This window comes from Rhinatrema bivittatum, chromosome 1 (genome assembly GCF_901001135.1).
Source record: "Rhinatrema bivittatum chromosome 1, aRhiBiv1.1, whole genome shotgun sequence".
NCBI lineage: Eukaryota > Metazoa > Chordata > Amphibia > Gymnophiona > Rhinatrematidae > Rhinatrema > Rhinatrema bivittatum.
This window is the reverse complement of record NC_042615.1, coordinates 422,381,196-422,398,853: the sequence shown is the minus strand read 5'-3', so window position 1 is coordinate 422,398,853 and position 17,658 is coordinate 422,381,196.

Here is a 17,658-nt window from a genome sequence, read left to right as displayed (position 1 = left end):
TGAACCGCGGCAGGCTGGGGCTACACAGGAAGCCCACTGCCTGCCCCCAACAGGACTTAAGTGGCTGGTGCTTGTTGTAGTCCTTTTATTTCAATTTTTTTTTTTTTAAAACAACACCGTGCTGCTGCTAAAAGCCCCCTTCAGAGGAAAAAACCTCTGGCAAACTGGTACTGTGGGGGGAGGGTGACCGGCCCACCGGTAATCTCTCCCCCAGGCCCAAAGGGACAAACTAGCTCCGGGAATTGGTATGAGGGCAAAGCCCTTCCAAGCCTGCCACCTACTGCCTTCTCGCTGCGCATAAAATTCAATCAACAAACAGCCAAACAGTCAGGTCTAAATTACTGGAAAGAAATAACAAACTATTTGATCTAGTCAGGGAAGTATATAAACAATATAACCTGGATAACCAATTAATTAAAGTAGAAGATCAGGACCGCAGGTTATGCCTCTCAATCTGCTAGAGTCAGAGAAAATACTGAAGGATTGCAGGTGGCACACCGGTATATCTAGGGGTGCCTTTTCAGCTTTTCTCTGACTCCATCTGCTGGAGGGAAGGCATAACCCAGCAGTCTGGACTGATCCTGGTACGTACAGGGAAGCGAAGATTTTCTTGAAAAAGGCAGCACTGGAAGCGACGAGTTCATTTCTGAGTAATCAGGAAGCGGCTAGCCTTTCAGCAATCTCTGGGTTCATTGGCGGGTTTTTTTTTAACTGAGCCTTGAACCCTGCCGCTCTGTTATGACTGCTGGCTGTCCTGGCAGGCACAGTTGTGAGATTATGTGCTTGCCTCGGGCTCTCTCAGAACTCAGACTGGGTTTTTTTCGTTGTTCTGACTGGGATTGCCCGGTCTGTGGCAGGACTGGTCTCTGGTTCATTCATTCTGGGATCCGTGGAGACTTTTTTTGAGCCACGATCCCGGCTATTTCCGAGGATGGTTAGTTGTTACTGCGGGAGACCTGGGACTCATGGTGCTTGCTTTTTTACAGACACCCAGCACAGAGGCTGTGAGACCCCTATCCATCGGGTCATTAATTCTGGATGATATTTTGACTCCAAGAGCAGTGGCAGGAGTTCAGCGGGAAACCATAACCACCTGGACTAAAGGGGTTCTTTATTCCTTTTTTCTTTTGCAACATAGCCCCTGAACCGACCGATGCACACCCCTGCTTGCCCCATCTGGATAGTGATTTTTTTTGGACTCAGACTGCAATGCTGGGGGGTATGGGTGTTATAATCGCTTATATTACCCAATTTGATGCCTTATTCACCAAATTTTGCTCACCTCTAGAGTCTGTTGTTCTGAACGTTCATGTTGACATTAAGGCTTAGTCAATCTTGTTTTTTACAATTGTTTGTATTCTTGTTAATACTGACTGGGCAATGTACGGTGCAGATGGGATCGGGAGGGGGGGAGGTGCAGGTCAGCATCGTAGTGTTCTCGCTCCCTATTACAGGGTGTGGGAAAGAGGAAGGGGGGATATGAGGTATGGGGGAGTGGGCGGGATAGGGGAATGGGACGATGGGGGTTTGTTCAGTTTTGTAAGTGTCCATATTGCGCAGCACTACATTATGGGGCAGATTTTTAAAAAGTACGCCCGTGCGTACTTTTGTTCGCGTGACCGGCGCAAACAAGAGTACGCCGGATTTTAATAGATACACACGTAGCCGCGCATATCTTTTAAAATCTGGGGTCGGCACGCACAAGGCTGCGCAAAATCGGTGGCCTGTGCGCACCGAGCCGTGCAGACTGCCTCCGTTCCCTCCGCTCCGAAATCGGAGCAGCCTCGGAGGGAACTTTCCTTCCACCCCCCCCCCCCCCCCCGGCACCTTCCCCTCCCTTCCCCTACCTAACCCCCCCCCCCCCCCCACCTTTGTTTGAAAAGTTACGCCTGCCCCTGTGAGCTGCTGGCGCGCCATCACCCGACCCGGGGGCTGATCCGGAAGCCTCGGCCATGCCCCCGGAACGCCCCCGGGCCGGCACCACACCCTCCGGAATTACCCCCGAACGTCGTGCCACTCCCGACACGCCCCCTAGCAAAGCCCCGGGACTTATGCGCGTCCCGGGGCTTGCGCGCACCGCCGAGCCTATTCAACATAGGCTCGGCTCGCGCAGGGGGAGCTTGGGGGCAGGTTTTCGGGAGCTATGCACGTATCTTACATGCGTACCTCTTTGAAAATCTGCCCCTTTATGTTCTCGCTCTGGTGTGTCATTCCTTGGAAGTCACATGTTTAGCAGTTAGACGTCTCTGCTGGGAGGATCTTCACTGCGATTCAAACTTGATATAACCTATGCAGAAGCCTATATTGTCGTTTGTTTCTAGTAATGTCACTGGTTTAATGACTTGGAATGTATGTGGGATCAACTCGCCCATCAAGAGGTCTAAGATTCTCTCCCTCCTCAAACGGAGAAAAGTAAGTCTAGCATTCTTGCAAGAAACTCATGTCAGCGATGCAGAACACGAAAAATTGCGCCAATGCTGGGAAGGAGGTGTGTACTATGCTTCATCCACCACCAAGTTTGATGGAGTGGCCATCTTGGTCAATAAAAATCTGTCCATTCGCATCCATACTGAAATTAAAGACCCCTTGGGATGCTATATTATACTGGTAGTGGAGCTCCACCAGACCAAGGTGATCTTATGTAATCTCTAGGTGCCCAATAATTACTGTCCCGGTTTCTTTCGGGAGATATATCAATTCCTATTGCCATACGTGGAAGACTTTCTCATAGTGTTGGGGGGGGGGGGGATTTTAATACCATTAGGGACTTCCACTTAGATAAATCTCCACATTCTGGGCAGAATTGTGGGTATGGCAAGGGGCCCACCTTTTTGGAACGCTCGTTGCAATTAACTGATGCATGGCGTGTCTTGCACCCTGGTGAAAAATACTTCACCCATATTTCTAGGGCCCATGGCTCCCTTTCCAGATTAGACTATTTCTTAATCAGTGTGAGTAATATGTCTAAGGTGTGCGCAGCTGTTATTGATGATATTATTATTTCCGATCATGCTCCGGTGCGCCTGGAACTAATGGTGGATAAGTCTAGCCCTACTTCTTTTCATTGGCGTTTTCCGTTCTATTTGGTTAATGATGTTACATTTCAGGAGTATTTACGAGCTAAATGGAAGGACTACACGGAACTCAATGAGTAGCATGCCACTTCCCCGACACTATTTTGTATACTGCCAAGGCTGTAATAGGGGGAGTTATCATCTCCTATATGGCTCATAGGAAGAAGGCTATGGATCATAGAATACTAACACTGAAGGCCCAATTGAGCAGAGGTAAGGCCTCCTTGAATAGCACTAACACTAGTGCGGCTAGAGCCCACTTTTTGACAATCCAAGGGGAATTGAACACATTGCTACATCAGAGAGCTCGAAAGAGTTTTCTATTTTATCAGTATAAACTCTATCAACACAGTAATAAAGTTGGTAAGTTGTTGGCTAATTTAGTGCGCACTGCTCGCGGCTCCTGTCATATACCTGTGGTACACTCTCTCTCAGGTTAGACGCTTATGGAGACTGCCGCCATTTTGCAGAGATTTAAAGCATTTTACAGTAATCTCTACTCCTCGGAGGGGCGGGACGAGGAGGCGTGTGCCAGGTTTTGTTCGCAATTAAATCTCCCGTCATTAACTGTGGAACAAAAATATAGGTTGAATATGCCAATTACCCTGGAAGAGGTGTCCTCAGTTATCAGGCGTGCTAAGCGTCTTAAGACTCCAGGCTCGGATGGGTATGGTGCGGAGTTTTACAAATGTGTAGCAGATTTAGTGGGGGCCCTGTTGGTCTGCGTCTTCTCGGAGCTGCTGGAGTTAGGCTCCTTTCCTGTTCATACAAACATGGTGAACATTACACTTATTCATAAATCAGGGAAGGACCCCTTATTACCTGAATCATATCGCCCAATATCCCTATTAAATTTTGTCCAAAAGATTTTCGCAAAAATTTTGGCTGACTGCTTGGCGGAAATATTGCCATCGCTTATTGGGTTGGACCAAGTGGGATTAATCAGAAAATGTTATGCCCTCACAAATATTCGCAAAGTATTAGTAGCCATGATGATGTGCCAGCAAATGGATGCCCCCTTTCTTGCTATTAGTGTCGATGTTGAAAAAGCATTTGACTGGGTGGAATGGGAGTATCTTTTCTTTGTTTTACATCAGATGGGATTTGAGGGGCTCTTTCTGGATGCGATACGCCTCTTTTATCAGGCTCCGGAAGCAATTATCATAGCCTATCACCAGAGGTACCCACCAAGGTTTCCCTCTCTCCTCTTTATTGTTTGCCCTTCAACTCGAACCTTTATTAAGGGCGATTCAGCTGGCTAGGGGATCAAGGGCATCTGATTCCAGTCTATCACCTTTGAATATGCAGCATTTGCTGATGACATTTTAGTTTTTCTTACAGACCCACGTAGATCTCTCCACTGCCTTTTCCAACTTATATGGTCTTTTGGAGTCTTCTCGGGATTACGACTTAATATGTCAAAATCCACGGCCCTGGCTTATTCAGACGACCTACCGCAGACCTGGGGGGAGGATTTTCCCCTTCAGTGGGCAGCGCCTCCTTCACTTATCTTGGGATTGTTATTCCTCGTATGCTCACACACCTCTATAGGTTGAATGTCCATCCTTTGCTTCAGGCCACTCAGGATAAGCTGCTTACTTGGTCCTCCTTGCCACTGTCATTAGGAGGCCGAGTCAATCTCTTTAAGATGACTATCCTCCCCAAGTGGCTATATCTATTCCATAACTTACCCCTTCAATTGCGCCGAGTAGATCTGTTGCAGCTCGATAAGGCCTAACGGCGATTTTTTTTGGCACGGTGGGAAGGCTAGGGTCCCCTTGACCTGGTTGCGAGAGCGTTGGGTTCGGGGGAGTTAGGTGTCCCAGACTGGCGCTCTACAATCTGGCCAGTAATCTCCGGGTTGTTAGGGATTGGTTGCTGGACACGTCCACCTTTATAAATGTTGAAGCGGATGGGGAGTTAGCCGATTCCTTCTCTCTAAAATTTGTTTTGCAATCCATGGCTAGTAAATTTCCAACGTTTTTTGTACAAAATGTTGTCACTCGGCCCATCCGCATATCTTGGATGCGGCTTATGCGTATTCTCAAGACAGATCGTGTCTGTGCCTATCTTTTGCCACTTGATGGAAACCCAGACTTTACCCCGGGTTCACAGAAGACAGCCTTTCACCGTTGGGGCATTAAGGACATAATCCAGTTGGAACATGTGTTATCTCCAGAAGGTCAGATTTTACCCTTCTCAGAGCTTAGGCAGTTGAATGCTCTTTCAGCCACAGAGGTGTTCCCTTATTTACACCTTCAACATTATATTGGGTCACTGCCCCCCAGTTCCCAACAGGCCTTGACTTTTCAATCCCTGGATAATGTTTTTTCATTTGAAAAGTCCAAAGCACCATCATTATCGAATTATTATAGGCTCCTTAAGCATTTAGCTGTCACTGATACCTGTTCCATTCTGGAAGAGTGGTGGAATAAGGATGGGGTTTTCATGGTTACTGAGTTTATAATTAGAGCATGTTTTAAACGAGTTTCCCAAATCTCAGTGAACATGTACTACAGAGAAATGCAATATAAATTTATTTGGTGAAGCTACATTTCGGCTCAGGGTGCGTTCCACTTAAGGATATTGTCCTCTGCTGCCTGTGGGCGATGTGGGCATCGCTTGGCACATTGGGGTAGATTTTCAAAAAGTGCGCCTTAGCTTACTTTTGTTGGCGCATCAGGCGCAAACAAAAGTACGCTGGATTTTAGTAGATACGCGCGTAGCCGCGCGTATCCGCTAAAATCCTGGATCGGCGCGCGCAAGGCTGCCGATTTCGTGTAGCCGGTGCGCGCCGAGCCGCGCAGCCTGCCGCCGTTCCCTCCAAGGCCGCTCCGAAATCGGAGCGGCCTCGGAGGGAACTTGCTTTCGCCCTCCCCTTACCTTCCCCTCCCTTCCTCTATCTAACCCACCCCCCCGGACCTATCTAGACCCCCCCTTACCTTTGTCGGGGGATTTACGCCTCCCGGAGGGAGAAGTAAATCCCTGCGCGCCAGCGGGCCTCTAGCGCACCGAGACGGGACCTGGGGGCGGTTCCGGAGGGCGCAGCCATGCCCCCGGACTGCCCTGGCCCGAAACCACGCCCCCGGGCCCACCCCCGAAACGCCGCATCCCGCCCCGAAAACGCCACGCCGATCGGCCCCGCCCCCCTCGAAAAACCCCGGGACTTACGCGAGTCCCGGGGCTCTGCGCGCGCCGGTAGGCCTATGTAAAATAGGCGCACCGGCGAGCAAGGCTCTTAAAATCCGCCCCATTATCTCATGCTTTTTGGGAATGTCCCCTGATTCAGAGTCTTTGGGTTAAAGTGGTTCATTATCTTGAGACTTTTCTGGGGCTGTGCCTCCCCTTTTCTCCTATGTGGTTGCTTTTTGGTTGCATTTCTCCACTGCGTGTGCGAGATATGGGATCTCGGTTGCTTATTCGTAAGGTCAACCTGGTGGCCAAAAAGTCATCTTATTACATTGGCGAGACGAACATCCCCCGACGTATTGGACCTGGTGCAATTGCCTTCATCGCATGATGTTAATGGATGCAGCGACTATGAGGCAGTCTCCGCGGCATAAGACGAAGTTCCTGGCTATTTGGGATTCCTACCTACAATCTCTTCCGCATAGATCCCGCAGCTTGCTCTTAAATGAGTGGAGTTGATCTGAAGGGTAGCTCCTGAGTTGTATGACAATGACCAGAGTGATGGACACTATATGGACACATATTGGCACGGTTGCTTTACGGGGTGGGGGTGGGAAGCTCTGTCACCGTGGGGAGTTCTGGTTTTACTAACAGAGAGTGTTTCAGGAACTCTACGCTCTCTGTACTGTTGTATGGTTTTGCAATAATAAAAATCGTTTCAAAGTAAAATTTAGCTGGAACATTAATGCTGTTTAGAATGCAGATGCAATAGCATGCTATGCACAGATAGAGGAAGTTTTGTGTGCAAAATTGGGTTACATGCCTAATTCTGTAAAACAACAAGACATTTACAGGCATAAAGCCATGCTTTATATATGCAAATGGCTTTGAAAATTCAGCTCTAATGATCAAGCATGCACACTAACGAGGTTACTGCTAAACAAAGACCCTCCCAAATCACAGAACATTTTTAATGTGAGCAGGTTGTTAAAAGTTGGAATTTCATCTTATGCAGCAGAGAAATGTCTGATTCCATCACTAGATCCATCCAGAGCTTTTCTTAAAATCTCTCACCTTGCAAGTAAGTTTTTAGCTTTATCATCTGTAAAACAAATTATTTAACATAGTTAGATGTTTACAGTATGCATATAAACACATACATTGTTAAAACAATGAAGAAATAATCTGTGATGGAATTAGATCTATTGCATGTAACATAAACTAAAGGAAAATAATTAGTGTTGAATTTAGATTAATTGATTTTAACTTAAGGATGCGAATTCCTATTATAAAAAGATGTTTGACCCTGCCCCCATATTGGGGATTTTGTGTATTTTTACAACATAACAGAAATGTGCACTAATTATTTTCCAGAATAACTATGGGAATAAATATGAAGCTTGAGAACCAAGGCAGCACCCAGACCTCCAGCCTCCCTTTTTCATATGTATGATTGTATTTATCTGGAAAGCTATGTACATTTCAGTGGAAAGAAGGCTGTGGAAGCAAGGTCAGCGTCTGAAATTTAAAAAATCTGGGATAAGCACAGAAGATCTCTGAAGGCGTGGTGGGGATTGTGGAGCTGAGCAGTTGTGTAGATGGGCAGATTAGATAGGCCATATGATATTCTTCTGCCATCATGTTTATATGTTTCTATATTTTATTTCTTATTACTATTACAGCTTTAATATGATGTTCTACCCAAAGAACCTTATAAAAAATGAACAAATCGAAGATGATTCTTTTTCACTCAGTACATAATTAAACTCTGGAATTCATTGCCAGTGGATGTGGTTTCAGCAGTTAATCTTACAGATTTAAAAAAGGGTTAGATAAATTCCTAGAGGTTAAATCCATAAACTGTTATTATGGTAATTAATAAGCAATAGTAGCTTGTGATGTATCTAATGTTTGGGTACTTGCCAGGTACATGTGACTTGGACTGGCCACTGTTGGAAACAGGACACTGGGCTTGATGGACCCTTGGTCTGACCTTGTATGGCATTTCTTATGTTCTTATGTTAACAATAAAATGTGCTTCAAAAATTAAGTGGGGAAAGGAAACAGTGAGGGAGTGATAAATTAAAGACTTGGGCACTGGGATAACAGCTGGAAAAGGTGAGTTTTGAGTTTAATGTAGAAAACAGCAAATGAGATGGAAAGGAAAATTGATTCTTGCCTGCTAATTTTCGTTCCTGGAAAATCAAAGATCAGTCCAGACTCCTGGGTTTTTCCTCCCTGCCAGCAGATGGAGACGGAGGAGAAAAGCTTTACTGACACTGCTGCTTAATCTAGTTAGGTGTCCCAGACTGGCGCTCTACAATCTGGCCAGTAATCTCCGGGTTGAACCTAAGTAGAACCTCATTTAACCAAACAAGTCACTCTCATCATTTACATACTGCATGACAAGTGGGCTTTACTGAATGGGCAGGATTCTGGACTGATTTGTGGTAAGAACCAATTTTCTTTTCCTATTCATACGCAAGATCAGTCCAGACTCCTGGGACGCACTTAAGTTCCCTTATTTTGGACAGGAATGTGATAGCTCATAATAGCCTCTCCCCAAAATCCATGGAGACCAGTTCTAAGACATCCAAATGGTAATGTCTGGCGAAATTGTGTAAATACTTTCAAATAGCCACCCAACAAATTTCTTGAGGCGAGACCAGCTGACACTTGCCTTATGAAGTCGCCTGCACCTGAGTCGCATGAACTCAAACTCTCCGTACCGGCCGACCTCTGTAAATGTATGCTGAGCCAATTGCATCCTTCAGCCAGAGTGCAGTAGTAGCCTTGTACGCTTTGCACTCCTTCCTTGGTCCACTCCATAAGACAAAGAGATGATCCAATCTCTGGAAACTATTAGCCACCTTGAGCCACCTCATCGCCTTCCTCACATTCAACACACAAAGCTCCCTCGCATGTGGCACTGGTGAATCCAAATTAGGAAAAGCAGAAAGTTCCACTGTTGGACTAAAATGAAAAGCTGAAACCACCTTTGGCAGAAATGACGGCATTGTTTGCAACAACACTCTGTTCTCCGTAAACTACAGAGAGGGATCTCTCAAGACAATGCTTGAAGTTCTGAAATTCTACTGAGTGAACAAATCGCCACAAAAAAAATACATTCAGGGTTAAATCCTTTAGAGTTGTCCTCCTCAATGGCTCGAACACAACACCTTTAGAACTAAAGATTCCATGAGGGACACACCTTCTGCACCAGCGGCTGCAAATGTTTTGCCCCTCGAAGAAACCAAATCACATCCGGATGGGAGGCCAGGGGCACTCCCTGCACCTTACTCCAAAGACAGCCTAGAGCCACCATTTGCACCCAAACAGGTAGATTTTAAAAGCATTGCTCATGCAAAAACGGCCCCATGCACACATTATTGGACCACGCGCAAGCAACGTGAAAGAAACTGGGAAATACGCTCGTACATGCCTGTGCACGCATCAAGAATAAGGAGGCAGAAAAAGGGGCATGGGCATTCCAGGGCAGGGCCAAGACTTACGCACGTAACTCTGAATTTTGCAAAGGCTGAATAGGGCAGCATGCACCATGTTACCTGCATAACTTTCCTACTGGTCATGATGAGGCGCAAGTCTGGAGAGAGAGAGAGAAAGAGAAAGAGAGAGAATCTGTTAGAAAGACAATCTGACTCTCTATATATCTCCCACTGTAAGAGGAGCACTTTAAATTCAGGATAAGTTTTAGGGGGGCAGGGTTACATTGATCTGCCTAAGGCGCAAGCTTTTGTAGACCCTTGTAAAATCACGCCCCCTCAAAACCCACCCTGAGTTGAAAGTGCCCCTCTTACAATGGAAGATATATAGAGTGTCAGGTTGTCTCTCTAACAGAGTCTCTCTCTCTCCCCCCCCCCCCCCCCCCCCCCCCCCAAATGGTCACTTGTGCGAGTTTGCACGTAAAGGCTACACATATACGTGTGGCAGGAATATTTTAAATGATACACATGTACTTGTATGTACAATATAAAATTAAGTGTATCTTTGCTCGTGTGCCCAATACGCACGTTTATAAGCGCACATGCACTCCTTTTAAAATTGACCTTAACCAGGCCTTTTTGCAGAAAGGTCAAGATATGGGAAACTGATGTCCGAGTAGGCTGCATGCCTTCTTCAACTCAAGAAGCCTACTAAATCCTCCATACCCTAATGTAGGCCAAAGATGTGGATGGCCACCTGGCTTGCTGCAAGGTGGTGATGATTTGTTTTGAATGACCTTTCCATCTCAAGCATCTCCTCTCAAAAGCCAAGCCACAAGTCAGAAATGATATGCCTGATCTGAAAATATTGGACCCTGATGTAACAGCCTCAGAAGGTGACTGAAACTTAATAGTCCATCCACCAACAAGTTTACTAGATCTACGAACCACGGCTGGAGCCACTAGAATCACTTCACCCTGGTGTCACTCTATGCGTCATAGTACTTTTCCCACAATGGACATGGGGCAAAGATGTAAAGAAGAATCTCTGGTGGCCATGGAAGCATTAGAGCATCGATTCCTTCTACTCCATGTTCTCGCCTGCAACTATACAACCACACCACCTTGGCATTTTATCTGCTGCCAGAACTGCCAGGTGCTGTTGTGCCCAGTGAACCAACTCCTGAGCCTCCTGAGAAACCATCCATATTTTGGTTCCTCCTTGTCGGTTGGTAATCACCACCATGGTTGCACTGTCTGAGATCTCGCACTGCCTGACCTTGTAACCGTGGCAGGAAAAAAAGCAAGGCTAAGCACACCACTCTTGTCTCTGACTGATAGACCACGATGCCTCTTCCTTTGACCATCAGCCTTGTGCAGTTGTCCCTGACACACAGCTCTCCAAACAGATATACTGGCATCGGTGGTCACTATCACCCAATCCGGGATTTCCAATTCCATCCCTCATTCCAGATTGCCCCAACCAAACCACCATGAAAGACTGAACCTGGACTCCCCTGACGGGAAGAGGAATCTGAAACTCCTCTGATTATGGGTTCCAGCAGGAGAGGAGGGCTCTCTGAAGGGAGCCGCATATGCGTGAATGCCCAGGGAACCAGTTTTAGCAATGATGTCATAGAACCCAGGACCTGAAAATAATCGCTCCTTGAGTCAACACAGGTGACACACCTGACTCTGCAGCTACACCACTCTCTCCTCCGTGAGGAATGCCTTGCCAATCTAGGTGTCAAATCGAGCACCCAGAATACTCCAAGGTCTGAGATAGCATTAGATGGTTCTTCGCTAGGTTCATCTCCTAGCACAGAGCCTTTAACCTCTCTAGAAACCTGCTGTACTATCAGCTGACAGAGGTCCGCCATCTTTGCCCGAATGAGCCAGTCATCCAGATATGGGTGTACCAGTACTTCTTCTTTCTGAAGGGCTGCAGCCATCAACATGACTTTTGAGAACATGTGTAAAGCTGTCGCTAACCCAAAAGGAAGAGTGCAAAACTGAAAATGATCTCCCAGACTCAAAAACCTCAGGAACTTCTGGTGCTCCTGCTTGATGTGGATATTTAAATATGCCTCTACGAGGTCTAGCGATACAAAGAACTCCTTTTCGAACTGCCGCAATGACGAACGCAGTATTTCCATACAAAACCATGGCATCCTGAAGACCACATTCACCTTCTGTAAATCCAAAATCGATCTGAACATCCCCTCCTTTTTCGGGGTCATGAAATAAATGGAATACTGACATTTACTCCATTCCTCCTGGGGAACTGGCACTATCACCCCTAGCTACTGCAAACGGTCCATCGTGTTGCGAACCACCACTTGTTTGGCATGGGGAGCACAAGGGGAGACGATGCAGGCTTTCTACATCGGGGAAGCAAATTCTAATGCGTAGCTGCTTTTATCACTTTTTTTTTTTTAATTTAATCTTTATTGAGTTTTTAACATAATTTCAAGATAGCTAATGCATATCCAAAAATTTCAGGAAAGCAGGGTATAAACAGTTCAAAAGAAAAAGTATTAAACAAATCTAGAGAATATAATCTAAACAAGCAATTCAGCAAATATGCTGCTTTAACATATACTTTTTGTACCATATTTAAGTAAAAATTATTCTATTTTCCTCACCTTTAACCTGTATTTACCATGTATATATGGGAGAGAACAAAATCAATATAAGAGCAGAATAAACAGTTACAATTCCTTTACACAAAGTAAGAGGTAAATTAGCGAGTATTATTTAAACACTGGCATTCACAACTGATTCCTTTCTGGTACCCTCATGTGAATTCAAAAAGGACTCTAATTGAGTTGGTTCCATAAAGACATATCTTGTTCCATTAATTTTCATTATACATTTGCTTGGGAATCTTATTGTTATCTGGGCGCCTATATGACGTGCTCTGGGACATAATGATAAGAACTTTTTACGCCAGATTTGTGTAGATCTAACAATATCCGGATAAATCCAGATTTTTTCACCTAGATAAGTCTTATTTCGGTTCTGAAGAAAAGATCTCAGTACAGTGTCCCTCTCTGCTGGTATCATAAATTTCACAATTAACGTCCCTCTTCTTTCAACTTGTTCTTTCTGTGTTGTTTCCAGGAATCCAGTTAAATCAGATAATGGGGAAACACTCTCAGTATGTCTTGCTTGAAGTTCTACTCCATTATTCACAATCATATTTCCTGCTCTCTGATTTTCTGTTGGTAGTTAATACATTTTTAATATAGTTGGCAGCTCTCCAACTGACCATGACAATATGTCTAGTAGGTATTTTCTGAATTGTTCTTTAGAAGAGATTAATCTGCACTTGGGGAAATTCAATACTCTTAAATTATTATATCTAGCGCTATTCTCCAGATTTTCCATTCTTTTTCCAATCTTAAGGTCTTCTTGTATCAAATTTGCTTGTATCAATTGCATCTGATTAATTTGTGTATCCATTTCCTGAATTTTTTTGGAATGCACTAAAACAGCAGGGTTCACTGTGCTAATCTGTGTTTGTGAGTCTTTGATTACTTCCGTTAATGAAATAATCGTATTCTCCAGCAATGAAACCGCATTCCACAGAGCTTCCATAGTCACCATCAAGGGTTTAACAAGTAATTTTTTTTTTAAATAATATTTACCGAACCTTCCTGTAGTTGTTGTTCACTGGGTTCCTGAGAAGAAACCGTCTGAGTCCCTTCTTGTATGCTCTGCGAGTGTGATTCCGCACCAACACCACTCAATACTCCGACGTTTAATTCACTCAGGGCGGTTAAAACTTCTCCACCCTGAGGCTGCCACATCAGACTTGTGGACGGACCAACCTCGAATGCCATTTCTCCTCCAAACGCCTTCCGTCCAGAGGCTATGGCTGATCCGAACTCGCTAGAATGGGCAGGGGGGAGGGAGTTGCCGGCGCCCCGGGGCTCAAAGATGTTTCACCGAGCAGCATCGAGACCTGCTCCACCTCAGGCGCTGCAGCTGGCTCTCCCAGGGCATTCCCCACTGCGGCTTAGAACTCCTGAATTTTCGTTTGCTGCAGGGTAGGCTTCGGGGGAGGGGGGGGGTCGAGGTTCCTTCCCTCACCTTCCCTTTTCTTTTGTATGTGGCATTCTTTCTCAGAGGCATCAAGAATACAAAACAATCAGGTCTTTTATCACTTTTAAGACCCACTGGTTCATTGGGATTCTGGTCCAGTCCTAAAAAATATAGGCTAATTCCCCCCCCCCCCGACAGCCAGTAGAGAAGAGTGGACTGGCCTCATTTCATTGTGAAGACTTCGCTTCTCCCATTCACTGACCAGGTGTATCCCGGGTTGGTTTTCTGCTCACCTCGAAAGGACTGGGTTCTCCCGAGGTTTGCCTTTGTACAGCCAAAGGGCCTCTGTTCTGCAAATATTTCCTACAGTCTCTAAAACTCAATTGGACTGGAAAGAATTTCCATCGCCCCTTCAGCTTGTCCTCTGGCAACTTATGCCTCTTGGCTTCTCCCAGATGCTTCACCAGCTGCTCTGAATCCTCCTTGAATATCAGTTTGCCCTTGAACTGGAAGGTCTCTATCTGAGACTTTAACCAAACATCCGCAGACAGGTTTCCTAACCATAGCAGCTGCCTGACTGAAACTGCTAATGACATAATTCTGGCTCGCGTCCTAATCAAAGCATCCACCATACAGGCTACTGCTGCCTCCAAGCACTCCGCCTTCGCCTGCAACTGCTGAATCCTGCGCAAACAAGCTCTCTGAATAAAACTGCTCATAACCAAAAGCAGAAACCTCAAAAATCCTCTTGAGGTAAACTTCCAGCTTTCAGCCTTGCAAATCTTTCAGCGTGGTGGATCCTGCCACTAGAATGGTGGTTTTCTTGGTCACCACCAAGACCAAAGTGCCTACCTTCAGAAACATCAAAAGCTCATATATTTCCTCCAGTAACAGGTACAACTTTGCCATTGCCCTTTCAACTTTCAGACTGGTCTCCAGGGTGTCCCACTCCCTGTGGACTAACTTGTTTACTGATTTGTGGAAGGGAAAAGCTTTAGCCAGACCTCTCAAGCTGTCCATGACAGGGTCCAATCCTTCTTGATCAAACTCTTCCTGAGGAAGTTTTATGCCTACCTCTTTAAGCAAATGTGGAATCAAATGCCACAACTCTTCCTTTCGGCAACAGCATCTCCTCCAGATCCGAATCTGAAATATCCTGAGTGTACTCCGCCCCCGTAGACCCATCCAGTAAACCATTATAATCTTCAGAGTCCTCTGACTTCTCAGTGGGGCTGCTGTGCTGCCCAGACAAGTCGAGCACTCTCCAGATGCTAGCTGATGCCTTCTTGCTGGTCACCTTGGGCCGTTTTAAAGAACACGAGCCACTATGCAGCTGACCTTGGGTACAAGAGCACGTCTTCCCTGCTGCCTTTCTAGCCAGAAAGGCTCTGTGGAGGAGTAACACAAAATCTGAGGAGAAGGCATGAGAATCCTCAGAATCATCCTGCATCAAGGCCTCCTCAACTTCAGAGGCTTCCCTGACTGGCCAGAGATAGAGGAGGGAAATCCTTTGCTTCCCCGAGAACCTCCCGTGCTGCTGCAAATGCATTTAAGATGGCCACATTCCTGTGCTCATAGGAAAAGGATCGGCGGCAGCTCCTGATGACTGTGAGGGTCTTTTATGTGCCAAATCAGAGTCTGCACTCTTACGTGCCGAAAATATACATACCAAAAAGGAGCATGCACCATCTGAGCTGCAACACACACTGTTTTCCTATCTGCTCACGTGGTGGCCTAGTCAATCCAGGACCCCAAGTTATTGTCAGCTCTCACCTGTGTCTGGTGTGATCACCGATCACTCATAGGACCTGCCAGAGTTGAGAATCCCTCTCCAAGCTGCCTTTCATGTTTTTTTTTAACGTTACAGATAAAAACAAAATAGAGTACTTTCTTGAAATCTGCAGAGTGGCTGCTGGCTCCTGAGGGCTCTCCATGGAATCAGGGGAACTGGATCACCAGCTAATCGAAACCCCCTCAGTGTCCAGGGATGAGCTACAACCAAGGGTCACCAACCCCCTGCTCGTCCATCTCAACCAGGAAGGATGGCTCCACCAGGGAGCTAACAACACCTAGGAGGTGTTGTTAGCTCCCTGGTGGAGGTGTTTATAGCTTTTTTTTTTAATTTACACCTCTACCATTGGCTGGAGACAGAGAAATACTGAGGGACAGCAGGTAGCACCCTAGGTTAATTAGCAGTGTCAGTAAAACTTTTCTTCTCTGTCTCCATCTGCTGGCAGGGAGGCAAAACCCAGGAGTCTGGATTGATCTGGGATATGAACAGGAATCATGGATACCAGATGGCAATTTCTTCCTGAGGGAAGATGTAAATGAGAAAGCAGGGAAATCAGAGCTTTCTGTTACACACCCCATTCACGCCTGGCCCACGCACGGGCCTGCTCACCACGGCAGGTCCCGGGTCGGCCTCCCTAGTGGTATCTGCAAGCTCTTCCAGGCCCCGGCGTCCCGCGGCGGCGGTCACCGGGCCTTCCACTGCGCGCCAGGCCTCACACCGGAGCTCGAAGTCCTCAGTGGCGTTGGCCATGCCCCTATGTGCGCGCGGACTGCCCGGCCTCTTGTAGGGCCAGGGTCGGGTCCTAGCTCTGCGGCGCGCCCTGATTGATCCCCTGATATAAGAAAGTCCCTGTCTGCGCTTCCTTGCCTTGGCAATCGGGTTAGTTTGTTGCTAGATTATCACTGTGTCTGAACCTTGTTCCAGTCTTGTTCCAGTCTCGTTCCAGGATCCTTCTGTTCCAGCCTTGTTCCTGCTTCCTAGTATTCCAGCGTCCTTCTGTTCCTGTGTTCATCTGTCCATCTCCCCAGGTAGTACCTCCGGAATGATTCACTGGTACTGTCCTCTGCTTGCTTCTTGACCTGCCTGCCTGCTGCCTGCCCCTTCTGACCTTATCTTGCTCCTTGACCTGCCTGTCTGCTGCCTGCCTTCTGACCTCAGCCTGTTCCTAGACCTGTCTGCTGCCTGCCTTCTGATCTCAGCCTGCCTGTAACCTTGTTTGACCTCCAGAACCCGACTCCTGCTTTGTTGACTACTCCTTGGTTTGATCCCCGGATTCTGACCTCTGCCTGCTCGACCACATCCCCAGATTCTGACTCTGTTCCTAGCCTTGTCATCATCTACGCTGTTCTGGTCTTCCTTGCTCCACCTGACATCTAGTCTCGAACCTGATCTCGCTCATCTCCTGTCCGTGGGCACGCCTGTCTACCCTCTCTCCAGGAGACCTGCGAGGCCCACCTAAGTCCAAGCGGCCCGGATCTCTATGGGCTCCTCCTGGGTAGATCTCGGGCTTCCAGTGGTGAAGCTCATCCTAGCCTCTGTCTCCTCCAGTGCTCCGCCCCCTGGGGGCAGGTGCTTCCTGGTCCCTACCAGGGAGCTGTTCTCCACTGCTCCAGGACAAGGGTCTACCCCTAAGCAAAACACTTTCTTGTGTCATATGAGGGATGCAGAGAGGTTTATGAGATTCAGAGTGAAGCAGGCAAAGGGGAATATAGCAGAGAACAAGAAGAGAAAAATAGTGAGGAGCCAGACTATGGATGCACTTATAAGGAAATCCAGGAGTCTGAATTAAGCACAAAATTTCACTGGCAGCCTATGGTGGATGCAGAGAAAATTAGTGTGTTGAGTCAGAAAAAATTTGCCCAGCAGATTTCAGGAGAAGCTGAAAAGGACATAGAGCAGAATCAGGATGACCACCAAGAAGACTGTTGCAATAATCAAGGTGTGAAAATAAAAGAGAATGAAAGAGCTGACAGGCATCATAAGTGAGCGAGCATGTGTACTTTTACCCATGGCAAGTTTAACGAATGTACATACATCCTCTTGTAACATTATGACTACAAGCTGTCTAACGGGCCGATTCAGTAAAGTCCGCGGGAGAGCAGACGAACGCCTGCTCTCCAGGAGCACGCACAGGCCACTCGCCTGTGCGCGCGATACAGTATTTAAATTAGGT